Here is a 13,791-nt window from a genome sequence, read left to right on the forward strand (position 1 = left end):
TGGCTTTTCAAAACACTATTAAACATTAGTTTTGCTCATGTTTTGCATGAGATGTATTTTTTACAAATTTACTGTAACGCATTTTGCTCGGATATTTTTTCGTCAAATAAATATGGGTAAAACAAAGCGACGAAGAATAAATCACGTTTTCCTCGGATTCTCACAAATCCGGAACACGCACAGGACTTTTTAATGAAGATCAGCAAAACACTGTGTGTTTTTTTGTGTGTGGTCCAATCCAATACCCGCTAACCGGTAACGAAATTATGGGAAAGTATAATTTGTATCAGACTTTGTATATGCCGAATGCTGATACAACTTATCTCAGTCCCGGGTATTAGGTGTTGATAGCCCTCGCGCTGCTTCCAACGACCCGTTTCAGAATGACAGAGCTCCTTGCGGTCCAATTCCGAGGTCGCTGGGCATTGTTCGGCCCCGCCTAAACATAGAAGCAAGCATCTGAAGGAAACTCGATCTATATTTAGACTTCCAATCCCGTCAGGCAAATCAGGGATCAGCGCGTATTAAGATAACATGTTTCAACGCTACGGATCAATTTACTGCAAGAGTTTAAACCTTCTGATGGCCGACTGCTCAGCATCCCAGACCACCAATCCAGAGGTGTGAGTTCGTATCCCACCTGATTCATTTTCGTTTTTGTTCATATTCAAAGTTCAAATTCCTGAATCCAAATTTCAAAGATACTGGCCGGGATTTGAACCCTGAACCTTCTGCTTGAGAGGCAGAAGCCGTAAACATTAATCCACGGAGCCGATTTATAATGAAGATCAGCAAAACACTGCCTCCAAATTGCCTGTTCCATCGTAGTGAGAAGTTATTGTTTGTGCCTCCCACAAAATTTTGTGCAACACGTGAATGTAAGGGATTACTTCCCAAATTCATAAAAGCAAAACAAAACTTAAATTTCAATGATTTTAGTGCTTGAAGCCGCAATTTTGCAAAACAAAAATTGCACTCCTGGAAAAAGTTTGTTCCAAATTTGTGGATTTCAAGGGTCAAGGTTTTTCTTTAAGAATTTGAAATTATGCGATGACATTTTTATAACATCACTCGAAAGTTTGCAAATGACGGTAAAAGCGAATTATTATGTTCAATACTTTGATTAGTTTGCAATACGTCGTAACAGTCAACAATTATTTGATTTTGTTCTCTTGAAACGAATCAAAATCATATTGTTTTTTTTTTTCAATAAAGAGTATTTAAAAAAAGTGCATATAAAAAGCTCCCACCTAAAAGCGAATCTCAAAATTCTGTAAATACCGTTCATGCGTTCTTCTTCATAGAATAATTACATCAAGATTACCCCAGTATCTTTATAAAAAATTGACTCCCTTTCGTAACACAAGAACCCAAAGTTACGTTATTCCAAATTATAACTCCTTTTACTACAGTCAATCATTCTTTGCTAGAGGCATTGTAAATTGGAACAGTTTACCAACCAATATAAAACTCGTTATATCTAAATATACTTTCAAACATGATTTGCTCACCGACCTTAACAACAAGAATAATTATTTAGTTTAAGAGAACCTATCACTGTGTCAAATAGTTTTATTACACCAAGCAAGCACACAAATTGTAACAATTGAAAAGATTTCATCTTACGTTACATGAATAAATAAATAATACTAATAACATAAAAAAATAAATTTGATAATTCACCAATGTACGGAGAACCAATCGAAATACGGCTTTGGTTACAAGTGGTGTTAAGGGCATTTTAAAAACTATTATTAGCGAATTCAGTGCATGAGAAAAAAATAAGCTACAAACTTTCTATGGCCAAAGAAAACGTTTGGCATCATGAGTTTGTCAATACAATTAAGGGAGCTGTCATACAGAAAGATATAAATATTTTGAAAATAGGTTTTCTGGTCGATTACGTAATTTGGCAAAGTTGTAGATATAACTTAAGACTTCTGAGACAAATATTGACTTAAAAAAATAAACTTTTTATTTCAACTTTTCTCACAACAAAAATTCAAAATTACCATTGTTACAAAATGAAATATTTGGACAAATCTACGATTACAAAAAATTCCATCATTTGAGCTATGGAGCAAGTTGCTCAAATTAGTTTCGCAGTGTTTACAATTTTTCGATTTTTTTTTTAAAGACGTGGAACAGATTAAAAAAAAATATTTAATATTTAGATGTTAAAATAAATTATCCGGAGTTCCCAAAGTTTTTAAATGGTGAGCCAAGTTTTAAACCATTGAATTATTTTATAACAGCCATTGACTTGCAAAATAAATAGATTTATTGATTCGACTATGTGACGTAATCGCCAATAAGGAGAAATGAATTATAAATAAATCGCCTTTAGTACACAAAATTTTTTTTCACCGGTTTTGAAGGGAGAGGAGGGGGGCAACATAAACTTTGAGAAATATTTGCAACGGCCTTATTTCAGAAAGGTCACAAAATGTCCTATAAAAAAGTGTCTATTTTTTAAGAGATGTCAACTCAGCAAATGTGCGCCATTACGTCATTTTTAATATCAGAATATTGAACCATCCAACCATTGAGATTGATCTTTTCTTTCTTTTTTTTTAATTTCCAAAAATTTCTTATACAAAACGGAATGATTGCACTGATAAATGCTACTTTTTAACAGTTACAACATTTTTTCGATCCCAGACGGTCCCGGTGGCATTTTTCGAGACGAGATTTGTCTGATCACGTCTTCCTTCGGAAGGGAAGTAAATGTTGGTCCCGGACTAACCTAAAAAAGGTTAGGTCGTTAGCTCAGTCCAGGTGTAGGAGTCGTCTCCCTGGGTCCTGCCTCGGTGGAGTCGCTGGTAGGCAGTTGGACTAACAATCCAAAGGTCGTCAGTTCGAATCCCGGGGTGGATGGAAGCTAAGGTGTAAAAAGAGGTTTGCAATTGCCTCAACAATCAAGCTTTCGAACACCTAGTTTCGAGTAGGAATCTCGCAATCGAGAACGCCAAGGCAATGCTGTAGAGCGAATAATTTGATTTTTTTTTGAACATTTTTTTTGTAATACAGATATTTTTTTTTAAATTATGTCTTCTGAATTAGAAAAAAATAGTTTTATACCTTTTCACAAAATTATTATGATCATAAAAACATTAGTATCACACTATACTTGAAGCCAGGTATAATTTAAATCTTGTGTTGACATAGATCTGCTCAAAAGGTTAATTAGTCAATTTATGATGCCTAACCGCATCAGTGTCAATGTAGGTAGACGAGGAAAACCTTACGCTGCACGTCAGTCTGATCAAACACGAGACGCGTGGCTTAGCTAGCCCGGGCTAAGTGGCTGAACCGTGTAGATTAGCTTGTTAATTTTCCCTCAGGATACTCAGGTTGAGGTGGATCTGATTTCCGCTGGGAGGAAGCAAAATCTGGCGGGGGGAGTTTCCTAGGATCGATTTCACAGCATGAGCTTGCACTTTGCAACTCTTGTAGGAAAAGGTGGGTTTGGCTTTGGAGGAGGGGGAAAGCGGAAGATTTTCTCAAAACCGGTACTCGTGTTTGCCGTCTCATCGCGTCAGCTGGGATTAAAGTCTAATTACTGGAATTTCCTATGAAACGGTTTTCCCACTGTCATCGTTGCTCGCTGATGGGGTTCATTATTGGGTTAAATTGGGTTTCCAACTCGTTGTGAATACAATGGCCCTTTTGGGATCGTTATTTGGATACTTCAACGAGAATGAAGGGCTCTTTTTTTTGCTGACATTTGCAGAGGTGATAAAAGTCAGAAGGGCGAATTAAAACATAAATTTTCATCAATTTAATCTTGTTCGAACGCAAGCACTTAATTAACGGCATTTCAAAAATTATATATTTCTGCATGTGTTAATTAACTTTCGCACAGCATGAAAGCTTGTTAACGATTCGCACCGATAATTATCGGATGCCAACTTGGCTCTTTATCTCGCATTGAAATGTTATTCGACAGAAATAATACACATCATGACTTTTTAATGGGGTGGTTTAAATTTTACAGTAGTCTTTTGATTATGCGACACTTTTTTTATGCGTATGTGAGAAATTTTCAAAGTGACCAATATTCGAGTACAGGCTGTAAGCTGCAAACCCGGTATCCATTAAAATCCAATGATTTATCATATACCTGGTGAAGTTTTGCAACAGTCGCATCGCAAATGTACTGGAATTAATAATACACTCCAGCTCGAGCTTTGCGAGGCTGAAAACCAGCAGGAGAGCTGCATCTGAGCTCTGTAACTTTAATTGCAAAACTTTTCGGGGTGGGATTTTCTCGGCAGAAAGTTTCACGCTCGACTTTCTCCAGATGTAATTGAAGAGTGTTTTATTCATGGCTTGTTTTCGGGTTGGCTTGAAGGTGGCGGCGAGGAAGGACGATGGAGGGGGATTCATATTCATAACCTTTTCAAGAGGGAGGCAGCCAAAATGGGCAGAATAAAATGCAACTAAAACTTTCAAGTCGTGCGAAATTATAACCGAGCAAAGAGAAAAAAAAACTAAGCTGGAAACTGAAACTGAGCTCCGGTGGATGTGCAAAAGACAACCGTTGCCCCCTCAGCACTGTTGGACAAGTGCGCGCGATAGTTTGAAATTGGAGCAGAAATTCTTGTTTGGAGAGGTTAATTAAAATTTCATCGTCCCTCGTCTCCCCCAGTTAAGCTGGGAAAAAATCTTTTTATTTTCTTTCTTTTTTTTTTGCGCCACGTGGCCCAGCTCCAATTAACTGCCGTTTCAGAAACAGTTGAAGAAGGTTGAACTTGGTGGAGACGCGTGGTGCATTTTATCTGAAGCAGCTTGGTTGTTTCTTTGAAAATAAACATCATAAACGAAGTTTAAGTGCTTCCGGGAAACGGTCGATGAGGGTCAACAGTGAAGTTTGTTGTTGATTGAGAGCGAGGGGGAAAGTTAATTGATATGCCTTGAGGGGATGGACGTTTATTTGAAGTTTGATGAGATGAAGTTTGTTGCTTCTTAGAAGTGAAATGAGAAGAATTTAAGGTTAACTTGGAATTCTTTCGAGAAAGTTACAAGACTTTTAACTATTGCAAACAAAAAAGGCAAAAAAATCAAAAAAAGAAAAAAAACAGACAAAAAAAACAAAAAAGACAAAAAAGACAAAAAGACAAAAAGACAAAAAAGGCAAAAAAAATCAAAAAAAGAAAAAAACAGACAAAAAACAAAAAAGACAAAAAGATAAAAACGACAAAAAAGACAAAAAAAAAACAAATAAAACAAAAAAGACAAAACAGACAAAAAAGACAAAAAAGACAAAAAAGACAAAAAAGACAAAAAAGACAAAAAAGACAAAAAAGACAAAAAAGACAAAAAAGACAAAAAAGACAAAAAAGACAAAAAAGACAAAAAAGACAAAAAAGACAAAAAAAGACAAAAAAGACAAAAAAGACAAAAAAGACAAAAAAGACAAAAAAGACAAAAAAGACAAAAAAGACAAAAAAGACAAAAAAGACAAAAAAGACAAAAAAGACAAAAAGACAAAAAAGACAAAAAAGACAAAAAAGACAAAAAAGACAAAAAAAGACAAAAAAGACAAAAAAGACAAAAAAAAAACAAAAAAGAAAAAAATGAACCTATTCTTTTGTAATTTTTCGAATCAAATAACCAAAAGAAAAGTCGAGAAAAAACTTCAGTCCTATCAATGCATTGAATCCCACCAAAAATGAACAGATTATCCCCACAAATCTTCGATAAACCTACTTATCAATTTAAATGGCGTGCAAAAATCATCGCCCTCCATCATTGTTTCCACGCCGGATTGGATTTCGCATTCATCCTTTCTGTGAGGGTGGGCTTAAATTTTTCATCCATGATTGGACCACGTCGGCTCGCTGCTCACACAAAAGGCAACAGCGGAAAACGAAGGCAAAATCTTTTACCATTTAATGAGAAAAATCCCAAACTGATGAAAAACACGGGCGCGCGGTGCGGAACGAAAATAAGCATTATTGAGGCCAAATCGAGGTTTCTCTTTTGCTCAGTTCGATTCGTTCGCCGTTGGTGGGATCCTTTATCAATCGGGTTCGATCCATTTATATTTTTTTCCCCATTTTCATGGCGCTTTTCAATCACCCTCGTTCGAGAATCCAGCCGGATTTAATAGAGACGACTACACTCGATTCCGCGAATGGTGCACACGAAATTGGCCATATTTATTGATGGATGTATCGAATTTCAAATCGACTGGAACGAGCGCTGGAACGCGGTGATAAAAGCGATTTTTATTCCAAGCCAAATTGGCAACACTGCCGTCAAGCGGCAGTCAACTCGCTAATTTACGCATTAAATTCAATCAAAGTCTCGCGTGGGGATAGAGAAACGCGATGAATCGATTTCATTCAGCTGGTTCACACACGATTTTTTCTCTCGCATTTGTCAGCGGGAGATTTGGCCCAGTTTCGGGAAAACAAATTGACTGTTCCAAACTTGGAATGGATCCGGTCGGCAACTCGGAAAAATTGATAAAAAAAGTCACGAAGGGTTTGAGCAATTTTGAGGATTTTAAAATGTCTAATTTACGAGAAATGAAGCAACGTTGTTAAAACATTTTAAGTCAATTTTGTTATTTTTTCAAATTTGTTTTGATAAAAAAAAGTTGAAGCAAAATAAAATTTATTGAAATACAAACTTTCTCAAATGTGCCCGTTTTACCCTATTCACACCCTTGGACGGTTTCCCCGGGAATCAATCGATCAATCTTTTTTTCTCCTTTCGCATCCGAAATTTAGCTTGCGTGTTTGAACAAAACCACGTGTGCGAGGCACATTTTCCAACGTGTCAATCGAGTGCGTGTTTTTGTTGACTTTTGGGAATTTGTGCCTCCTGTTTTTGCTTTGTTGAATTTGAATTGTATTTTTGTGTTTATTTTCGTATGATACGTATCTGGTTTCAAATGATTGCTGATTCGTTGGTTTGGGATTTTGAATACATATTGACAGCATCGATTCGCATTTTTTTCGATATGGAGATGATGGTTGGTGTTTCAGTGATTGCAAAAAAATTAACATTTATTTAAATTTCGTTACACTTAAATAAAGGCATTTTAAAATCTCTCAGATAAAAAACAACTAAAAACATACTCATTATTATTCATACCAACATTTTCAACAAGTCCTTTCCCGCACACAAATTTCTCCACCCACTGCCAAATTCAAATCAAATTCAATTTCCGACGGCAAACGAGCCAAACGAAATTATCATCGCCCAGAAGAGGTGGATAATTTTCTCAAGAGCCTTCCCGTTATTTTTTGTCTCCAATCATATTACACCCTCCCACAAATGATGCCAAAATGATGGCACCGATCGTTCCGAACTTCCCACCCATCCATTACGTGGTTTTGCTTCCCCCCACTCAAAGAAAAAAAAAATGTGAAGCAAAATCAAGGCCCTCGGAGCTTTTCCAGTCAACGCAAGGCCTTCAAAACACACAACAAAAAACAACCAAATAAAACATATCGATTTTTGCCTCCCCCAACTCTCACACGCATCATCGACACTCTCTGCTGAAGACATTGACTATGAAGGCAGCAAGCGAAAGCCAGGCCAGATTGCTTCCTCTCGCTTGGGCTCAAGGCGTCGTCGTCTTGCTGTCGAGCAGTCTCGGTCTCGAGGCGTCATAAAGCAATTGACTTCCTTGGCTCGACAAGAGGGAGAAAGAGAGAGAGTTGCTTCTTGGCTTTTACTGCTTTGATTTATATGGTAAGCGGGTGTGTTTTGAAGCAATAATAAAATAAATCATTTGATTTTAGCAGACATTTAATCAATTAAAATAACTTTCAAACTCAAAGTACTATGCTTCTCCATCGAAATGAGTTCCCAGTAAATTTTACTGGAGACGCACGGTGCTTTATGTTGAATAAATGTACCGAATTTCGATATTTTGCCTTCCTCACTGAGGTAAGGCTATAATCCTGCTCTAAAAATGAACTTTTTATTAAAAGCTCGAAGACCCACCTTCATGTATACAAATCGACTCAGAATCGAAAACTGAACAAATGTCTGTGTGTGTGTGTGTATGTGTGTGTGTGTGTATGTATGTATGTGTTCAAAAATCTTGCCAAGTTTTCTCAGCACTGGCTGAACCGATTTTGATCGAACCAGTTGCAATCGACTTGGTTTAGGGTCCCATACATCGCTATTGAATTGTTTGAAGTTTCGATAAGTAGTTCAAAAGTTATGTATAAAAATGTGTTTTCACATATATCCGGATCTCAATTATATGCATGTAAACGATGTCCGGATCCATCATCCAACCCATCGTTGGTTAGGTAATCAAAAGACCTTTCCAACGAGTCCACAACATTGAAGATCTGGCAACCCTGTCTCGAGTTATGACCACTTAAGTGATATTTATGTACTTTTTTGAAGCCGGATCTCACTTAAATGTATGTAAACGATGTCCGGATCCATCATCCGACCCATCGTTGGTTAGGTAATCAAGAGACCTTTCCAACGAGTCCAAAACATCGAAGATCTGGCAACCCTGTCTCGAGTTATGACCACTTAAGTGATATTTATGTACTTTTTTGAAGCCGGATCTCACTTAACTGCATGTAAATGATGTCCGGATCCATCATCCGACCCATCATTGGTTAGGTAATCAAGAGACCTTTCCAACGAGTCCACATAATTGAAGATCTGGCAACCCTGTCTCGAGTTATGACCACTTAAGTGATATTTATGTACTTTTTTGAAGCCGGATCTCACTTAAATGTATGTAAACGATGTCCGGATCCATCATCCGACCCATCGTTGGTTAGGTAATCAAGAGACCTTTCCAACGAGTCCACATAATTGAAGATCTGGCAACCCTGCCTCGAGTTATGACCACTTAAGTGATATTTATGTACTTTTTTGAAGCCGGATCTCACTTAAATGTATGTAAACGATGTCCGGAACCATTATCCGACACATTGTTGGTTAGGTAATCAAGAGACCTTTCCAACGAGTCCACAACATTGAAGATCTGGCAACCCTGTCTCGAGTTATAACCACTTAAGTGATATTTATGTACTTTTTTGAAGCCGGATCTCACTTAAATGTATGTAAACGATGTCCGGAACCATTATCCGACACATTGTTGGTTAGGTAATCAAGAGACCTTTCCAACGAGTCCACAACATTGAAGATCTGGCAACCCTGTCTCGAGTTATAACCACTTAAGTGATATTTATGTACTTTTTTGAAGCCGGATCTCACTTAAATGCATGTAAACGATGTCCGGATCCATCATCCGACCCATCATTGGTTAGGTAATCAAGAGACCTTTCCAACGAGTCCACATAATTGAAGATCTGGCAACCCTGCCTCGAGTTATGACCACTTAAGTGATATTTATGTACTTTTTTGAAGCCGGATCTCACTTAAATGCATGTAAACGATGTCCGGATCCATCATCCGACCCATCGTTGGTTAGGTAATCTAGAGACCTTTCCAACGAGTCCACATAATTGAAGATCTGGCAACCCTGTCTCGAGTTATGACAACTTAAGTTATATCTGTGTACTTATTTTTCTGGGCCTAAAAAAATAGCTGAAATATGTGTCCAAACCACTCATATTACCCATTGTTGGTAAAAAGTGAGGAAGGCATCAACCACATAGGTGGATTAAGTTAGTTTTTTTCAAAAATTCTACCTCCGAAAACTTTTAATAGATACTCTCAATTTTAAGTTAAGTGACGTAAACGTAAACCACCCGTAGAAAAATATTTAAAGCTATGAGCTCTTTGGACCCGAAGCCTTCAAATCAGCCAACAAAGCATTCATTCATTTGATCGGTGAGTGTATTCAGCTATGTTGTCAAAAAGTCTTGATATTTTTCAATAAAAAATTCTTTCAAAACATGGCGAGCTAAAATTGGTTCAGCCGTTCCGAGGATGTGGTTCTCTGAAAAATGTGTTAAAAATCGTTAAAATGCATTTTTTTAGACCACTCTATTCAAAAATGACCACCCTAACTGCCAAACAAAAAATATGGATCTCACTATTTTGGCCAAGGAACTCCCATGTGAAATCGAAGCATTTCAGATCAAGATCATGTTGGTTTGACTTGCTTTTCACTAAACTAATATAAAGAACCTTTCAGCGATTCTAGAGCTTTTTTAAAGGTACACCCAAACGGCGGTCGCATGATTGTGATGCATGGCTGCATGAAATTATATCAGATTCTGCATGAAATCTGTCCTCATGCTTTTTTCTTGCGATGAAGGGGTATGACATTTTTGCCCATTACCGACAATTATCGACATTACCGCCTGCTGTTTGTTGGTATTACGAAAAAAAAATTTAACCGAACGAGGATTGAACTAACAACTTCTTGGTTGCGAAGGACAGAGCACCAACATATTCTTCTCTCTGAAGTGTTGCTCGGGGAATCGCCAGCATTACATGTGTTGGTGAGAACTGCAGATCGCTGACATGTTTACACATGTGCAATGATCTTCGGACTTGTTGCAAAAATTGTGAGAAAATGTATCATTTTCTGCAGCAAATCCACTATTGCACATTTTGATATATATTTATCCTTTGAGTGTACTTTATGCTATGAGATTCCCTAAGTTTGTAGGACCTTTTCAAATAATACTCTAGAATTGCATCTTGGCCTTTTTCGCAAAATTTGAAAAATCGAGAGAGTTGAGAAATTATAGCAAATTTTATTTAAATCTTTAAGACATTCGCAAAACAAGCGCTTTTCCAAGTTTGAACATATTTTTATTCATTGGCAGTTTTGGTGACATGCTTATGTATAGCTAAAGGATAATCCACAAACAACCTGAAAATTTCGTATCATTTCCCGGTTAAGGATCCAGTTCTTTTTTCATGCAATTTGTCGATTCTCTTTTTGTAACGAAATGATTTTGCCAAACATTTGAGCAATTTAAGCAATTCTCTAACATTTTGGATATTAATTGGATTATTTTTAATGTATTTTTTCATTTCGATGAAACTTTGTGTGTACATTTTCTATGTTCAAAGGTGACATTTTGCATCATTAATATCACACAAATCTCCGTACAGTTTTGGCAGCAAAAATGCCAAAATACATATTTCGACGCTAAATATTTTGATGAAGCATGAAAAGCTTCATTTTTCATGTATGCTTTTCTTTCAGAGATTGTTTCTCAGCAACCATTGGAAAAATCTTCATTGTCTTTTTGATATTTTTTTTCAAAATTTCTGGTATTGTCGATAAAGAACATAATTCAGAGAAGGTCAAGCATGGCGTGTAAAACATACACGTTTTTTACAAAAAAATGTAAGCTGCTATAACTTGAAATTTAGAAATTTATTTACGTGCTTTTCAAAAGGAAAACTTGAATTTACATGTTAAAAATGTCAAAACGTATTTTTGAAGGAACCTGTTCCGTAGCTCAAAAGATCCCGGTTTTTGCCATATAAATTATAACTATATTCAAGAAAAAGATTTTTCTAAAAGTATAATTTCGCCCAATTTGACATTTTGTTTGAATAATTTAATTTAAAATTAGTAATTTTAGCAACCTACGCAATACGAAAGCATCGTATCAAAAACAGGCCAAAGGCAAACTTGTAGGAAATTTGACGGGCTTTCTGAAAAATTATACTGAAAAAACAGTCTTTTTTTTCTTTGCAATTTTGAATTTTGTATATTTTAATCCGGCTGAAACTTTTTTGGTGCCTTCGGTATGCCCAAAGAAGCCATTTTGCATCATTAGTTTGTCCATATAATTTTCCATACAAATTTGGCGGCTGTCCATACAAAAATGATATATGATAAGTGACAAATCTGTATCTTTTCAATTTCAATTCGGTTTTATTGGTGAATAATCAAGATACAATAAGAGTTTTGGAGTTCCTTACAGCTGTGTGTTACTTCATAAACCATGTTGGAACAGTTATTGCTTGTAAATAATAGTGTCACCAAGAGTAAGAAAAAAATAAAAATAAACTTACTAAAATATCTGCATCTTTTGAAGGAATTTTTTGATCTATTTGGTGTCTTCGACAAAGTTGTAGGTATGAATAAGGACTACTCTGAAAAAAAATGATACACGGTAAAACATTTTTTGGTGATTTTTAATTTCACTTATTGTCACTAAAACTTAATTTGCAAAAAAAAACACCATTCTAAATTGTTTTCTGATATGTTTTAGTGGACATAAAATGCCAACTTTACAGAAATTTCCAGAACGGACAATATATTTTTGACCGAGTAAAGAATTTTTGAATCAAAACTGATTTTTTTTCGACTTCATTTGCAGATGAAAAATTAAATTTGCAATCAAAAAGCAATTTTAATGAAATTTTGATAAAGTGCACCGTTTTCAAGTTAAAGCCATTTTTAGGTAAGTTTTTTTTTAAATAGTCGTAGATATTTATTTTTTTAAATTAGTGCCCATGTTTGCTCACTTTTGAAAAAAAACTTTTGAATAGCTGAATAAATTCTCTGTATCTTGCTTTTATGAACTTTGTTGAAACGACCCTTAGTTGCTGAGATATTACCATTCAAAGATTTAAAAACAGAAAAATTGCTGTTTTCTAACTCTCACCCAATCAGCCCACTATTTTTTAATCTGGAGTTTCTTTTTTTAAAAAAAAAGGTCCAATAAACCAAATTTCCAGTTTTTGCATTTGGGTGTTTCTGAAACCGCCTTGAGTCAGGGATATTTAGAAACACCCAAAAAGCAAAACAGAATATTTGGTTTATTGAACCTTTTCAAAAAAAAACTCCAGTAATGTCGATATCTCAGCAACAAATGGTCCGATTTTCAATGTTAAAATATGAAACATTCGTAAAATTTTCCGATCTTATCGAAAAAAATATTTTCATTGTTTTTTTTAATCAAGACTAACATTTCAAAAGAAACAAACATTCAATATTACGCCCTTTTGAAATGTTATTCTTGATTAAAAAAAACTTTCTTAAGAAACAGTGACAACAATTTTCGCCTTTAAATTGTAAATGAAGATATTATTTCAAAATTATTTTTATATAATTATTTTAAAGAGTGTGATTCCCAAATAAAAACCTGTTACCCTAACTTTTCACTAAACCTCCACCGCACTCTTTGACATCCGGATCGTTTTGATCCGAAGACGCTAGAAAAAAGGGGCGAAAAAGTTAACTTTCTGCTCAAACGCCACGTCCTGCCGTAGCAAAACGATATGAGTAAGTAAGCCCGGGACATAAAGTCGTAACCGTGATGATTTCGTGCTGGTGTGGGAGAGGAGGTGTGCGACTACTACTGGTGGCTACTTTTTATTGACTGGCAGGAAGTTTATACATGGGGACCAGCTGTGGGTGTGGCGGTGTCTTGATTGGGATGAAAGTGAAGGAAAATGGAGGGAAACATCGAACGTTATAGGACAACAATGGTCGTAAAATGAGTGAAGGAGGGGTTTCTTGAAGTTTTTTTTTTTTTTTTTGGTTTGCTTCCCAAAACCGTACAAGAGAGAGTCATCAAAGTGACGTAAAAGTGCTGTTTTTCAGGGGTTTATGTTGTGGGGGTGTGATGGAGATATGAGATTTCAATCTTGTATCTTCAGGTTGGACAGCTTTGAGAAGGAGGATAGAGATTTATGCTGACATTGAATGACTATGAATTGTGTCTTGAATTGAATTGAAGCTGGTATCGTTTGGGAAAGTGCCATCTTGATAGTTGGTATCACTAAACTACTAGCAAGTGGTTTATTTTCAAAGAAATAAATGATCTCTTCACACTCGAAAGAAGGGGGCTTCCGTGTTGAATAAACAAGCAAATACTTGCACGGTTAGACCTTTAAAACGAGCGACATGAATAA

At 36.0% G+C, this 13,791-nt stretch overlaps 1 protein-coding gene across 2 annotated transcripts in view; it reads left to right on the forward strand.

The window, feature by feature from the left end:
• The window catches only part of LOC120417818 (serine-rich adhesin for platelets-like), a 181,588-nt gene that overhangs the window by 112,472 nt on the left and 55,325 nt on the right, over nucleotides 1-13,791 (forward strand). The window lies entirely within an intron of this gene.

This window comes from Culex pipiens, unplaced genomic scaffold (genome assembly GCF_016801865.2).
Source record: "Culex pipiens pallens isolate TS unplaced genomic scaffold, TS_CPP_V2 Cpp_Un0001, whole genome shotgun sequence".
NCBI lineage: Eukaryota > Metazoa > Arthropoda > Insecta > Diptera > Culicidae > Culex > Culex pipiens.